General features: G+C 43.6%; 1 long non-coding RNA gene across 1 annotated transcript; it reads right to left on the bottom strand.

Moving 5' to 3' along the window:
- Positions 1–232: 232 nt before the first annotated feature.
- On the bottom strand, positions 233–10,810 carry LOC141144777 (uncharacterized). Its single transcript, XR_012244465.1, has 2 exons — positions 10,307–10,810; positions 233–2,112 (listed from the first exon to the last, which is right to left on the bottom strand). It is a non-coding gene; the product is annotated as an uncharacterized lncRNA (long non-coding RNA).
- Positions 10,811–12,726: the final 1,916 nt, after the last annotated feature.

Below are 12,726 nucleotides of genomic sequence, written 5' to 3'. Positions count from 1 at the left end.
GTGTCGGTATGGCAGTGTCAGTAGTTATTTATTTTTATTTTAATATTTAATTATTTTTCACAATTATATTTTTATCTTTATTTTATTTATTTATCATTTTACTATTTTTTTGGAGCGGAGAGGGATTTGGTGAAATATCAGGGATCTAAACTGACATGACTGATTTCTGATTGGGACTCTAAAACAAAGTTAATACTGCAGCTGCAGGAACAGATTCACAGGACTCAATCACTGTGTTTAAAATGTCCGTTCGGTGAAAAATTTATTATTACATGTTATTTTATACATAGATAAGAAAGGGGTGGTGTGAGATGTTATTAAAAAGTAACAAATAGCAATATGTTATTAAAAGCTAACAAATAGAAATATATTATTAAAAACTAGCGAATAGAACAATTGCAAAAGTAAAACCTTGAAAAGGGAGGGGGGAGTAGAGAGCGTTTAGTAGGAGAAGTGTCTGTGTGTTAGGTGAAGGTTACAGAACACATTTCAACAGTGAGAACAAAATGGATTCTCTTGTGCTTAAATGAACAGTACAGTGAATGTCCATGTCATTTCCCCCCTTTTGTTTATTTGACACCATTCTTCTCCGCGTTACGTTCAGCCGATTGCTGGTAACTCCTGTTACATTGGCGCAGAGAGACGGCGTCCTGTTCAGCTCTCTCCTAGCTTTCTCACAATAATGGGTTCATCAGGGCTGGTGGTACATTTGTTGGTACAGCGGGTAGTCACACAGAGGCATAGCCTGATGAGGAAGTAAATAACAAACATGAGAAATAGGAACATCACAATATAAGCGCCTAGTTTCTGTAACCATGTTGCTATGCCATATAAAAAATCACCAAAACCTCCTAAACCCTGAAAGGGGTTCCATCCATCTTTAGCAATATCTCTGGCCTTATTCTGTAGTTCTCTTATCTTAGCAAGATGCCCTTTAATAATGTCCTCATTATCAGAAATGTATATACAACAGTCAGTGTGAAATATCTTACACATCCCACCTTGAGCTGCAGTGAGATAATTTAGCGTTAATCTGTGCTCTAATACTACTTTTTTAAGCTGGCCATTTCTTCATTTAATAAACCTATATCAGTGGTAGTAAGGTTAATAATCTCATCTACAATTCTAGTGTAATTATTTAGTCTTTTCATTGCTTCAATTCCCCATCCTGTCCAGGAAGGGAACCATGACCATGCCATGTCACCTTCAGTGAACAGCTCTCTTTTGAACACTAAAGGGTATTCTGGACTTTGATCTGGTCGCACTGTATCTTTGCGAACAGCCAAAGCAGGTACTAACTTCCCAATATAACATGTACCTGTAACATTAGTAGGAAGCCAGGCGTAAGCTTTATTTCCACATATATAATATAACCCTCTACGTATGGACGGTATGCCTGCTCCTAAAAAACTGGAAGCAATAACATGGAATCTCAGGAAACCGATATTTTCACATATTGGAAACTGTGAGCAATTTGTACTATAAAGGGTTCTATTTAGTTCTGGATCTGGGATATAATAATATTGACCATAGTTTCCTCCATAAACTGTAATTTTTGCTCCAGTGCAATCTGAATTGCCCAACCGTCTACATTTAGTGTTAAACGGGCATGTGATGTTTAAACAAATCTGTGTTTATCTGTTTCAAAACCATCAAAGTTACTGATCTGTGCTCATTAGCTGTGGAGACTATGTATGAGCCATTTATTCTGGTCCTGTTTAGATCAGTGAAATTGAGAGGCATTGCTATCATGGGTATTGTTCCTGTTTGGGGATGTAAGTGAGAACACACCCAGCAGTTACTAGCGTTGCTATGGGTTGCATACAATTTTAACATTTGGATGAAAGGGTTATTTTTCCATGTCTCAGTTCTCACAAACAACAAAAAGAAAAGAAACATTATCATCTTTTTTTCAAAGGATATCATCACTTCAGGATTTTCTTGCAGTGACTGGCGTGAATCCAGGTGGGCTTTCCTTCCAACTTGACAGCAGAACTGGTTGTCAAAAGCACCAATGTGGTCCGTCAAATTTTGGTTCTAGTGGCTTTCTGACGTGTCGCTTGACCACCACCCAGTCACCTGGTTGGATTCTGTGAATACCTGAAACAGAATCTGGGTCGGGGATAGATTTATAAACACCTTCATGTATTTTATTCAATGTTCTTTGCAAAATCTGAACATATTCTAACAGATTAGAGTGAGAAGCCTGCAACTGTTGGGGAAAATATAGCCCTGTTTTGGGTGGCCCTCCAAATAAAATCTCATAGGGGGACAGCCCATGTGGTTGTTTAGGGGTAGTTCGTACAGAATATAGGGCTAATGGCAAAGCTTCCACCCATCCTTTTCCTGTATCTGCTTTAATTTTTGCACATCTGTTTTTCAAAATTCCATTAAGTCCCTCAACTTTACCACTACTTTGTGGATGATAAGGTGTATGGAAAGCTTGCTGTATGTGAAGTGCTTCCATTACCTCTTTCATTACTTCCCCAGTAAAATGGGTTCCTCTGTCACTCTCAATAGTTTCAGGAACTCCATATCTACAAACTATTTCATTCAAAATTTTCTTTGCTGTTGTTTTTGCATTTGCTTTGGCTACTGGCCAGCTCTCGGGCCAACCTGAAAACATGTCAACACACACTAAAGCAAACTCATAGGTGCCTATTCTGGGCATCTGAATGTAGTCTATTTGAATTCTTTGGAAAGGGAAATCTGGCTTTGGAGAATGCCTTTGGGGAACATAAACAGGCCTCCCTGCATTGTACAGAGCACAAGTGAGACATGAAGCACAAAACCTGGCTGCAAATGCACTAAATCCAGGTGCTATCCAATAGCAGTCAGTAAGTGCCACCATCGCGCCCTTAGCAAGATGACTGACGCCATGTGCCAGCTGTGCTAAAACTGGGTACAAACTCCTGGGTAGACACCACCTGTTGTCAGCGCTCCACAGGCCCTGCTGATTTTGGGTAGCATTACATTTGATCCACTTATCCTTCTCTTCATCAGGGGCCTGGTTCTGCAACTGAATTAGAGTTTCTACATCCCACTGCTCTTGATGAGGGGAATCTGTCCCCGCTACCTGGGCGACCCCTACAGTGGATGTGACTCCAAATGCCATAAGGGCAGCATCCTTTGCCGCTTGGTCCGCTAAGGCATTTCCTCTGGCTGTCATGTCACTTCCCCTTGCATGCCCTTTTACCTTCAAGATGGCAACTTCTGCTGGTTTCTGAAAGGCCTCAAATAGCCGCTCTATGAGTTTTGCATGTCTCACTGGCTTCCCTGCACTAGTCAGAAAGTGCCGTGCTTTCCAGATAGGCCCAAAATCGTGGGCTATTCCAAATGCATATCTGCTGTCAGTGTAAACATTTCCCCTTTTTTTCTCTAGGACAGTGGTTCTCAACTCCTGTCCTCGGGACCCACCAACAGGCCAGGTTTGCAAGATAACTGAAATACATCACAGGTGATACCATTTGCTGCTCAGTGATTGCAGTATTCTAGTTTGCAACTCCCCAAGGTAATACTTAAAATCTGGCCTGTTGGTGGGTCCCGAGGACTGGAGTTGAGAACCACTGCTCTAGGAGATGACATGCTTTGACTACAGCATACAACTCCGCTTCCTGTGCTGACATCTGGGGTTTCAATGCTTCCTGATGTAAAATGGTGTCTGTAGTGGTTACAGCAAACCCTGTGTGTGGCTGACCATCGTCAGTGTAAAATCTGGAACCATCTACGAATAAGTGTGTGTCACAATCTGATAAGGGCTCATCTTTTGCTGGTGTGACAGAGTCCCTTTATATCTCCATAAGAGCCATACAATCATGAGAAAAACTCTCAGGTTCTACATCAGTACCATTTGTTGCATCTTCCTCATCAATTATAGGAAGAAGAGTAGCCGGATTTAAAGTAACACATCGTTTGATTGTTAAATTCGATGGAGCAAAAAGAGCAGACTGGTACTTGTCAAATCTACTGGCAGACACATGTCTAGTATTTACTTGATTCATGATTTCCTGCACTGCATGTGGCACATACAGGATCAGAGCAGAATCTAGTACAAGCTCCGTTACTTTGTCTAGCAGCAAAATGCAGGCTGCTATGGCTCGCATACAACTGGGGGAGCCTTTGATGACAGGGTCTAATGAGGCTGATACATACATCACAGGCCTCTGTTTGTCTCCATGTAGCTGGGTGAGTACACCTGCAGCAAATCCATTGACTTCATGACAGAACAACGAGAAAGTCTTAGTATAGTCAGGAAGTCCAATGGCGGGAGCTTCAGACAAAATTTTAATAAGCTCCTTCATCTGCAATTCATTGTCCCATGTGAGTTTGAAAGGGTTTCTAGTGGTAGCCTCATATAGAGGAGCCATAAGTTCTGATGCATTTGGAATCCAGTCCCTACAATATCCCACTAACCCCAGGAAGGCACGTAGTTGCCGGACATTTCTTGGCTTTTCAAAGTTTTGTAGAGTTTTAACTCGATCTGGGGTTAGGTGACGGATTCCATGTGAAATGCAGTGACCCAGGAAGATCACTTTCTCTTGGCAGTATTGTAGCTTATCTTTGCTAACTTTGTTGTTACTGTTATAGAGAAACAGGAGAAGGCTTACTGTTTCTCTGCTACAAATGTCCTTTGTATCAGAACAAATAAGCAAATCGTCTATGTACTGAAGCAAAACTGTGTTTGGGTGTAAGGGGGACCATTGGTCCAATACTTGCTTTAACGCAGTATTATATTCAGAGGGGCTACTCACACAGCCTTGGGGCAATCTTGTCCATGATAACTTTTGGGCATCATGGGTAAATGAAAAAAGGTGCCAGCAATCTGGGTGCAGGGGCACCGAAAAGAAAGCATTTGCAAGATCAATCACTGTAAAGCAGGTGCTGGAGGCAGGTATTCCACTTAGTAAAGTGCGGGGGTTGGGCACGATCGGGGTATCTGCCTCTATTATATTGTTAATGGCTCTCAAATCATGCACCATGCGATATGTCACCTGCCCACCCTTCTTGTCTGGCTTCTTTGCAATTGGGAACAGGGGTGTATTGACCTGGGACTTAATTGGTACAACAACCCCTGCTGCTTTCAGTTGAGTGATTTGATCCTTTATCCCCTCAGTCTGAGCAATACTCAGTGGGTACTGTTTAATCTGTGGGAGATGGGCTCCTGGTTTAATTTTTATCATGACTGGGGTGCAATCCAGCAGACCTACATCATATTTACTGGTGGCCCATAATTCAGTGGGAATCACTTTCAATTCTGGTGGAAATGGCAGAGTGGAGTCTTGGATTAAAAATACTCCACAGGCAGAATTTAAAACTTCTCCTGATAGACTACTGACCACTTGGACTCCTGTAGGAGTGTAGTCTATGTTTGCTAGAATTTGGTTCAAAATGTCAGCTCCCAAAAGATTGGTAGGAACTGTGTCTGAAACTAACACTTTAGTGACAATTTCTGTTTGCTGTCCTAGCCTGAGTTTAAGTGGCTTGGACTCAACCAAATCAGTAGAGGTCCCGGTTAGGCCAACACCAGAGATAACATTTGTAGATAATAATCCTGGAGGTAAGTCCTCTATATTAAAAACACTTCGGCTTGCACCAGTATCAATTAAACAGGTTAATTCTGTTTCTCCTCCAGGATAGGGGAGTTCTTGTAATAATAGACCATTGTCTCCCCTATTTAACATGATTGATACTGGCATGCCATTTTCCTATGCCTGATCCACTGCTTTTGGCAGAGAACTGGGATCAGCATGAGGGGCCTCTAAGCTCTTTTCTAGTCTACAGTCAGGAAGATGGCAGAATTTGGCTATGTGTCCTTCCCCATCACAATTGTAGCATATAATTGGTCCCCGATTGCCATGATTTCTGAAATTGCCTTTGCCTCTTCCTCTTCCTTTTCCTCTCTGCTTCCCCATGTACATTACCTTGGGTTTGCTGTCTTTTTGGTTAATCCTGTTTTCTATGGACAACAGGATAGGCAGGACGTCTCGAATAGACATATTGCCTGCCTCAGGCCTTGCTGTGAACAACTTTTCTTTCAACTGGGGTATTAAACCATCAAGAAACCTTTGTTTCACCAGTTGTGTAGATGGACTTGCAGTTTCTCCCGCCTTCTCTTCCTCTATTTTAATGCCTGCTTCCTCAGCCATATCAATTAACCGCCTCCAATAAGCCCCTGCTGCTTCCTCTTTCCCTTGCTTAGCATTCATAAATTCAGCATGTCTGGTTTGTCCATATATTTGGGGCAATTTTTCCTTCAATTTCTCACAAACCTCCCGTCCACTAACCATCTTACCTAGATTTTTGACGTCTACACCACATTCTTTAAGTATATAGCCAGACATGTTGCTTCCCACTGCTTTAATAAGAAGCTGATGAATGTCAGTAGCAGAAGCCTCATATGCTTCCTGTGCAGCACTAAGTTTGTTTGCAAACCCAATTGGATTCTTTCTAGGATCTCCCAATCCCTCTAATATGGCTCTCATATCTTGGGGACTAAAAGGTACATGCCATTTAATTTGAGACTTACTGTCAACAGCATCACCTTCAAAAACTAATTGGGTTCTGACAGGATAAACTGCAACAGATTTCTCTATGCCAGGGGCAGAAGGGCTGGCATCTCCCTTCCTTCTCTCTTCATCTTGCTGCCACAATTTGGAAATTATGGTTTGCTCTGGAAGTTCAGACTCTATCTCTCTTTCTCTGGCCAAAGCCTTAAGTTCAGAGAGATCTAGGTTTGCATATGTGCCTTTTGATTTATGCCAATCATCTGTTTCTAGGATACGAGCCAAATCCCTCTTTGTAGGTTGATATGGGGCTGTTAAACCTCTGCTCTCTACTATATTGCATAGCTCATCTTTTGTGTGTTCCATGTAATCTAATTCTTTTGCTTTTGTGCGTGGACCCCTTAAAGCCAAACTGGCAGCCACATAAGGTGGGGGTCCTCCTCTACAGAGTCTTCTGGCCAAACGTAGTAAATTTGGGCAGTACTTTTATTAAATATCTCCGTCAAGCCAGTTTGATTTGCTACTTTAGCTTCTGTCTCCCATGTGCAAGCTATTCTCCACGTTCCTTCACTGCACAGTAGTGGGCCATAATCGTGCAGAAAAGTTTGCCATACTTTTAAATCAAAAGTCCCTTCAGATTTTAAAGGTTTGGCAAACTTTTGACTGCGGATCAGAAGATTCTAGGTTCGACTCCTGGCTGGCTCGCCAAGACTGACATGACTGATTTCTGATTGGGACTCTAAAACAAAGTTAATACTGCAGCTGCAGGAACAGATTCACAGGACTCAATCACTGTGTTTAAAATGTCCGTTCGGTGAAAAATTTATTATTACATGTTATTTTATACATAGATAAGAAAGGGGTGGTGTGAGATGTTATTAAAAAGTAACAAATAGCAATATGTTATTAAAAGCTAACAAATAGAAATATATTATTAAAAACTAGCGAATAGAACAATTGCAAAAGTAAAACCTTGAAAAGGGAGGGGGGAGTAGAGAGCGTTTAGTAGGAGAAGTGTCTGTGTGTTAGGTGAAGGTTACAGAACACATTTCAACAGTGAGAACAAAATGGATTCTCTTGTGCTTAAATGAACAGTACAGTGAATGTCCATGTCAAAACCAACTCCTGATGTCTCACTTTTAAGACAGAAAAAGGAATCGAGGACACAGGTTCTTCGATTCCTTTCTCTGGATTCTCTGCAGCCTCATATAAATGAATGGGAAGTGCTCTGTGCTGACACTGCTGTGCAACACAGTTTACTATGGTTCAGTTATTAATAAACAGAGTGAATGATCAGTACAGATCATTCACACTTTTTGTTCAGAAAAAGTAGGGCGCTGGTAAATGACATAAATGTGAATGAGAGAGGTCTGGATAGTCTGAGGTGGCCTGTAATGCACATGAGTGCTCTGGATGGTTTGAAGAGGCGTGTAATGCACTGTGAGTGTTCTGGACGGTCTGAGGAGGCGTATAATGCATAGTGAGTGTTCTGGACGGTCTGAGGAGGCCTGCAATGCACAGTGAGTGCTCTGAATGGTCTGAGAAGGCCTGTAATGCACAACGAGTGCTCTGAATGGTCTGAGGAGGCGTGTAATGCACAGTGAGTGCTCTGGACAGTCTGAGGAGGCCTGTAATGCACACAGTGCGCTGGAAGGTCTCCGGAGGCCTGTATTGCACACAGTGCTCTGGAAGGTCTGAGGAGCCCTGTAATGCCCAGTGCTCTGGATGGTCTAAGGAGGCCTGTAATCCACAGTAAGTGCTCTGGAAGGTCTGAGGAGGCCTGTAATGCACAGTGAGTGGTCTGGATGGTCTAAAAAGGCCTGTAATGCACACAGTGCTCTGGAGGGTCTAGGGAGACCTTTAATGCCATAATTGCCAACTGTCCCGAATTTCCCAGGACATTCCCGAGATTTAGACCATTGTCCCACTCTTAGTGTTTCTGCCTCTTATTTGTTCCCCTCGACGAGTGACCTGTTACTTCTGGTCTTCTGTAATGGCGAAGGAGACTCCGCTGCTGGGTCACCTCCTGTAAGGGGGGCTCCAATGGGGGGACACCTGATGTAAGTGGGGGGGCTCCACTGGGGGACACCCTATGTAAGGAGGACACCTGATGTAAGGGGGGCTCCACTGGGGGACACTTGATGTAAGGGGGGCTCCACTGGGAGACACCTGATGTAAGGGGGACACCGCTGGGAAAAACCTGATGTAAGGGGGACACCTGATGTAAGGGGGACTCCGCTGGGGACACCTGATGTAAGGGGGACACCTGATGTAAGAAAAGGCTCCACTGGGGGATGTCTGATGTAAAGAGGGGCTCCACTGGGGACACCTGATGTAAGGAGGGGCTCCACTGCGGGACAGCTGATGTAAGAAGGGGCTCCACTGGGGACACCTGATGTAAGGAGGGACACAGCTGGGGGACACCTGATGTAAGAGGGACTCCGCTGGTGGACACCTGATGTAAGGGGGACTCCGCTGGGGACACCTGATGTAAGGAAGGACTCCACTGGGGGGCATGAGATGTAAGTGAGACTTTGCTGGGGGCACCTGATGTAAGAAGGGACTCCGCTGGGACACATGGTGTAAGGGGGACTCCACTGGGGACACCTGATATAAGGAGGGACTCCACTGGGGACACCTGATGTAAGGAGGGACTCCGCTGGGGACACCTGATGTAAGGGGGGCTCTGCTGGGGACACCTGATGTAAGGGGGGCTCTGCCGGGGACACCAGATGTAAGGAGGGACTCTGCTGGGGACACCTGATGTAAGGAGAGACTCTGCTGGGTACACCAGATGTAAGGGGGGCTCCGCTGATGACACTTGATGTATAGCGGGACTCTGCTGGGGATACCTGATGGCATCTGGCGGCAGGCGATGTGGCAAGTGACACACTCATGGCTCCCACTGATTCTGCATTATGGTGAGTTGAACTATTTCATTTTATATTACAATGTAATAATAGAAAAACTGCACTTCAGTCATCCTGACACCATAACAGCCATGGTGCCGGGGTGATTGAAGCGCTAACACCAGGTGTTTGGAGTATCTTTATCTGCTGATTGTTAAACTTTCTGAAATACACATATTTCTATTGTGGTGTAGGATCGGGGCCTGCTGTCCCTCCATCCCTCTTTCTTTCCTTCCATCTCTTTCTCTCTTTCTCCCTCCATCCCTCGTTCATCTCAGACTCTAACCACACCCCCTTTGAGTCATGCCCCTTTAAGCCATGCCCAATATTTTGTTTAAACCAAGCCCATTTTTCTATCTGTTGGAAGGCAACATGGTCTAATGTCATATTTTTGCAGTTTCTACATATCTGTTCCTATTCCCAAAGATCAGCCATGCTGATACTTGCAGTTCCATCAGATAACCCCTGGTTATCTGATGTAACCTGCAGATTGACAGGATAAACCACACATCTTTGAGGAGAAAGTGGGAGAAATATAGATTTTTATTTTCTTTTATTTATTTTTTTTGTTATTTTTTTTAAATGTTATTAGTTTTATTTTTTATTTTTATTTTTTCCCACGTGAGTGTGAAATAGCTCTCTGTTCCAATAGAAGTTCAATGTGGCCTGCGATCTAAGGGGGCTAAAAATCAGTGGTAATAAGGAGATAGTAAGGCATTGATTAAGAGTGTGCATGTCTCCTGGTTGTGGAACTACAAGTCAGTGTTGGCTTTAAACAGCTTTATCTGTGTGTCCTATATCTGTAGCTGCTGTGTATAGACTGGTTAAACAAGATTCAGTGTACAGGGGGTCCCCGACTTACGAACATCTGAGTTGCGAACTACTCCTACTTACGAACGGGGCCCGAGTGATGACACTGCCGGCCGAATCTTCCTCTCCTTGCTGGAGTGAGCCGTTCCTCCGTTCCTGGCCTGGCTGCATAGTTAAGGGCCCCCCTTCTCATCCTGCCTGCCCATCCACAGGCCTGGTACAGTCCGGTGGCCTGCCGGTGACCTGCCAGGCCGCTAAAATTGCCCATCGTGGCCTCAGCCTTGTATGTTGCAGCCTAGTGAAGCCTCCAAGATCCCCGGTCTTTCCTGCGCCGCTGCCCCGCGGAGGTGCACCGTGGCCAGCCTGCCTGGACTCGGATCGCAGACACTGCTGCTTTCACCATCCATCCATCTCCCTGCTGTGTCTCCTGTCCCTGCGGCCGATGTAAACAGTGAGAGGGGAAAGCTGTGCTCCTCCCCTCTCAGCTGTGACAGGAAATCTAGCACAGTGCTAGGACTCCTGTTTTGGAGGTGACAGGGTCAATAAAGCGAACCTGTCACCTCCAATTGCTATCACACAGGGAATTGTTTTCTCCTGTGTGAAAGCAATAAAGTTAAGTAAAAAAAAAATAGAAAAAAAAAAAATAAAAATAAAAAAATAATAAGAAATACAGTAATATTTAAATTAATAAAATAAAAAAGTAAATAAAAAAGTAAAGAATAAGAAAAATAATATTAAAAAAAAAGAAAATGATACAAAAATAAAAAAAGACTGGATTTGCACTTAAAAAAGGTACTGTTTCGACTTACAAATTCGACTCAAGAACAAACCTACAGTCCCTATCTTGTTCGTAACCTGGGGAGCCCCTGTAGACTAATTAGCATATCAATGGAAGTCATTGAAGGTTTTATTAAGAAGCATGGCTGTGTTAAATTCGATACTATGCCTGAGAATGCTTTAACACGCCAATTCAATGACCTTTTGAGACAATGTAATACACTGAATCAAGTACGGTCATTGTACCAGTGGCTTACTCCCAGAGATGTGCGGACACAGGATGAGGTTCATGCAGGATGCTTATTTCTGAGGAGTAACTGAAAGAGGGATGTATTCAGCACTATATTGGGGGGAATATGAGCTGGGATGGGTGTTAATGGAGTGGACATCAATCTCCTGAGGAACAAACTCTCAGCCATGGCTTCAGACAGTAAGTGGGGCTTTGTTACTCAGAGAGATTGGTGGCATCCTTAATAGCATTTAACAAAGTCACATAAACACCCAGGTTATAGTGGTTCTGAATTTTGTCAACCATGTTGAAAGGTTGGTAGAGAGTGTGATGGTACAGGACAGAAATCTGTCATGGGCTCTGGTGTGCACACAGGGACAGGTGAAATTATCAATCAACATCAAACTGATTATACAGTCTCTGTATGAGGGGCAGTGGCCTTATGAGTTAGCATCACAGCTCAGTAAGATTTTGCCAAAACACGTCGCTTACACTAATCCAAAGTGGTGGTCGAATGCCTGGATGGGCTGTGCTAGTTTGGATTGTGAAAGTGTTATGCTGCCTCATTGATCCCATATACAGAAGGACAGACTCGGTCTGTATATTTGGTAGCACTAATGGGATTACTGACTGGGGATTCTACCTTGTTGCATCTGGGGCTAAATTACATGTGATCAGAGAGGATGGAAGCTGGAGGCAGGTTGATATTTCCTTCTGTTGGAGGCATGACTATGTTGTCCTTTGTATGCCAGGTCAATACATGGTGGTGAGCAAAAAAATGTTGGAAAGATATTTCACTCTGGGTTCTGGATGGAGAGATCATTGCTGGGAAGGAAGCACCTGGGTCTTATTTGGGTAATAGGCGAGTTTGTTTCTTTGTCCTAAAGGATGCCGATATAACATTAGTCATGGAACTAGGGCGTTCCTTGAACCTAATAATAGGTAGAGGTGCATGGTATACCCTGGGCATGGTCTCTGGAATCCAGGCACATGGATGGAATTTTGTGGTTTGTCATTGTTTCAGATTTATATGTGTTAGACTCAATATTTATATAGAAGGGTCTCCCATTCATCTATGCAAGTTGAGGCGCGAATTGACGGTAAGGTCTCTTCGTACAAGTTAGAGGCTTTGCTGCCAATTCAGAGCCCTGAAATACCGCTGATGTGCCAAAATTGTGGTAGGAAAGGCCATCGTGAGCAAGCCTGCCTAATCCCGACCCGTATTTACAGTAAGGGGGTTATAGGAGGTTGGGAGCGGGATGCGTTATTGGATGGGTGACATATATATATAATATTATGGTAATGGATTGATTTATGTTATGGTATAGTGTAACATATGTGTATTTAAACCTAACACGCTAAGACAGTTATGAACTGAGCCGCGCCTGAATAAGTGTGGTATGCGCCCTTTGGGCACAAAGTGGCATTTGTTGGAAGGCAACATGGTCTAATGTCATATTTCAGGAGTTTCTACATATCTGTTTCCTATTCCCAAAGA

This window comes from Aquarana catesbeiana, linkage group LG05 (assembly GCF_042186555.1).
Source record: "Aquarana catesbeiana isolate 2022-GZ linkage group LG05, ASM4218655v1, whole genome shotgun sequence".
NCBI lineage: Eukaryota > Metazoa > Chordata > Amphibia > Anura > Ranidae > Aquarana > Aquarana catesbeiana.
The sequence above is the reverse complement of the archived record's forward strand: the minus strand, read 5'-3'. Positions and strand labels throughout refer to the sequence as shown.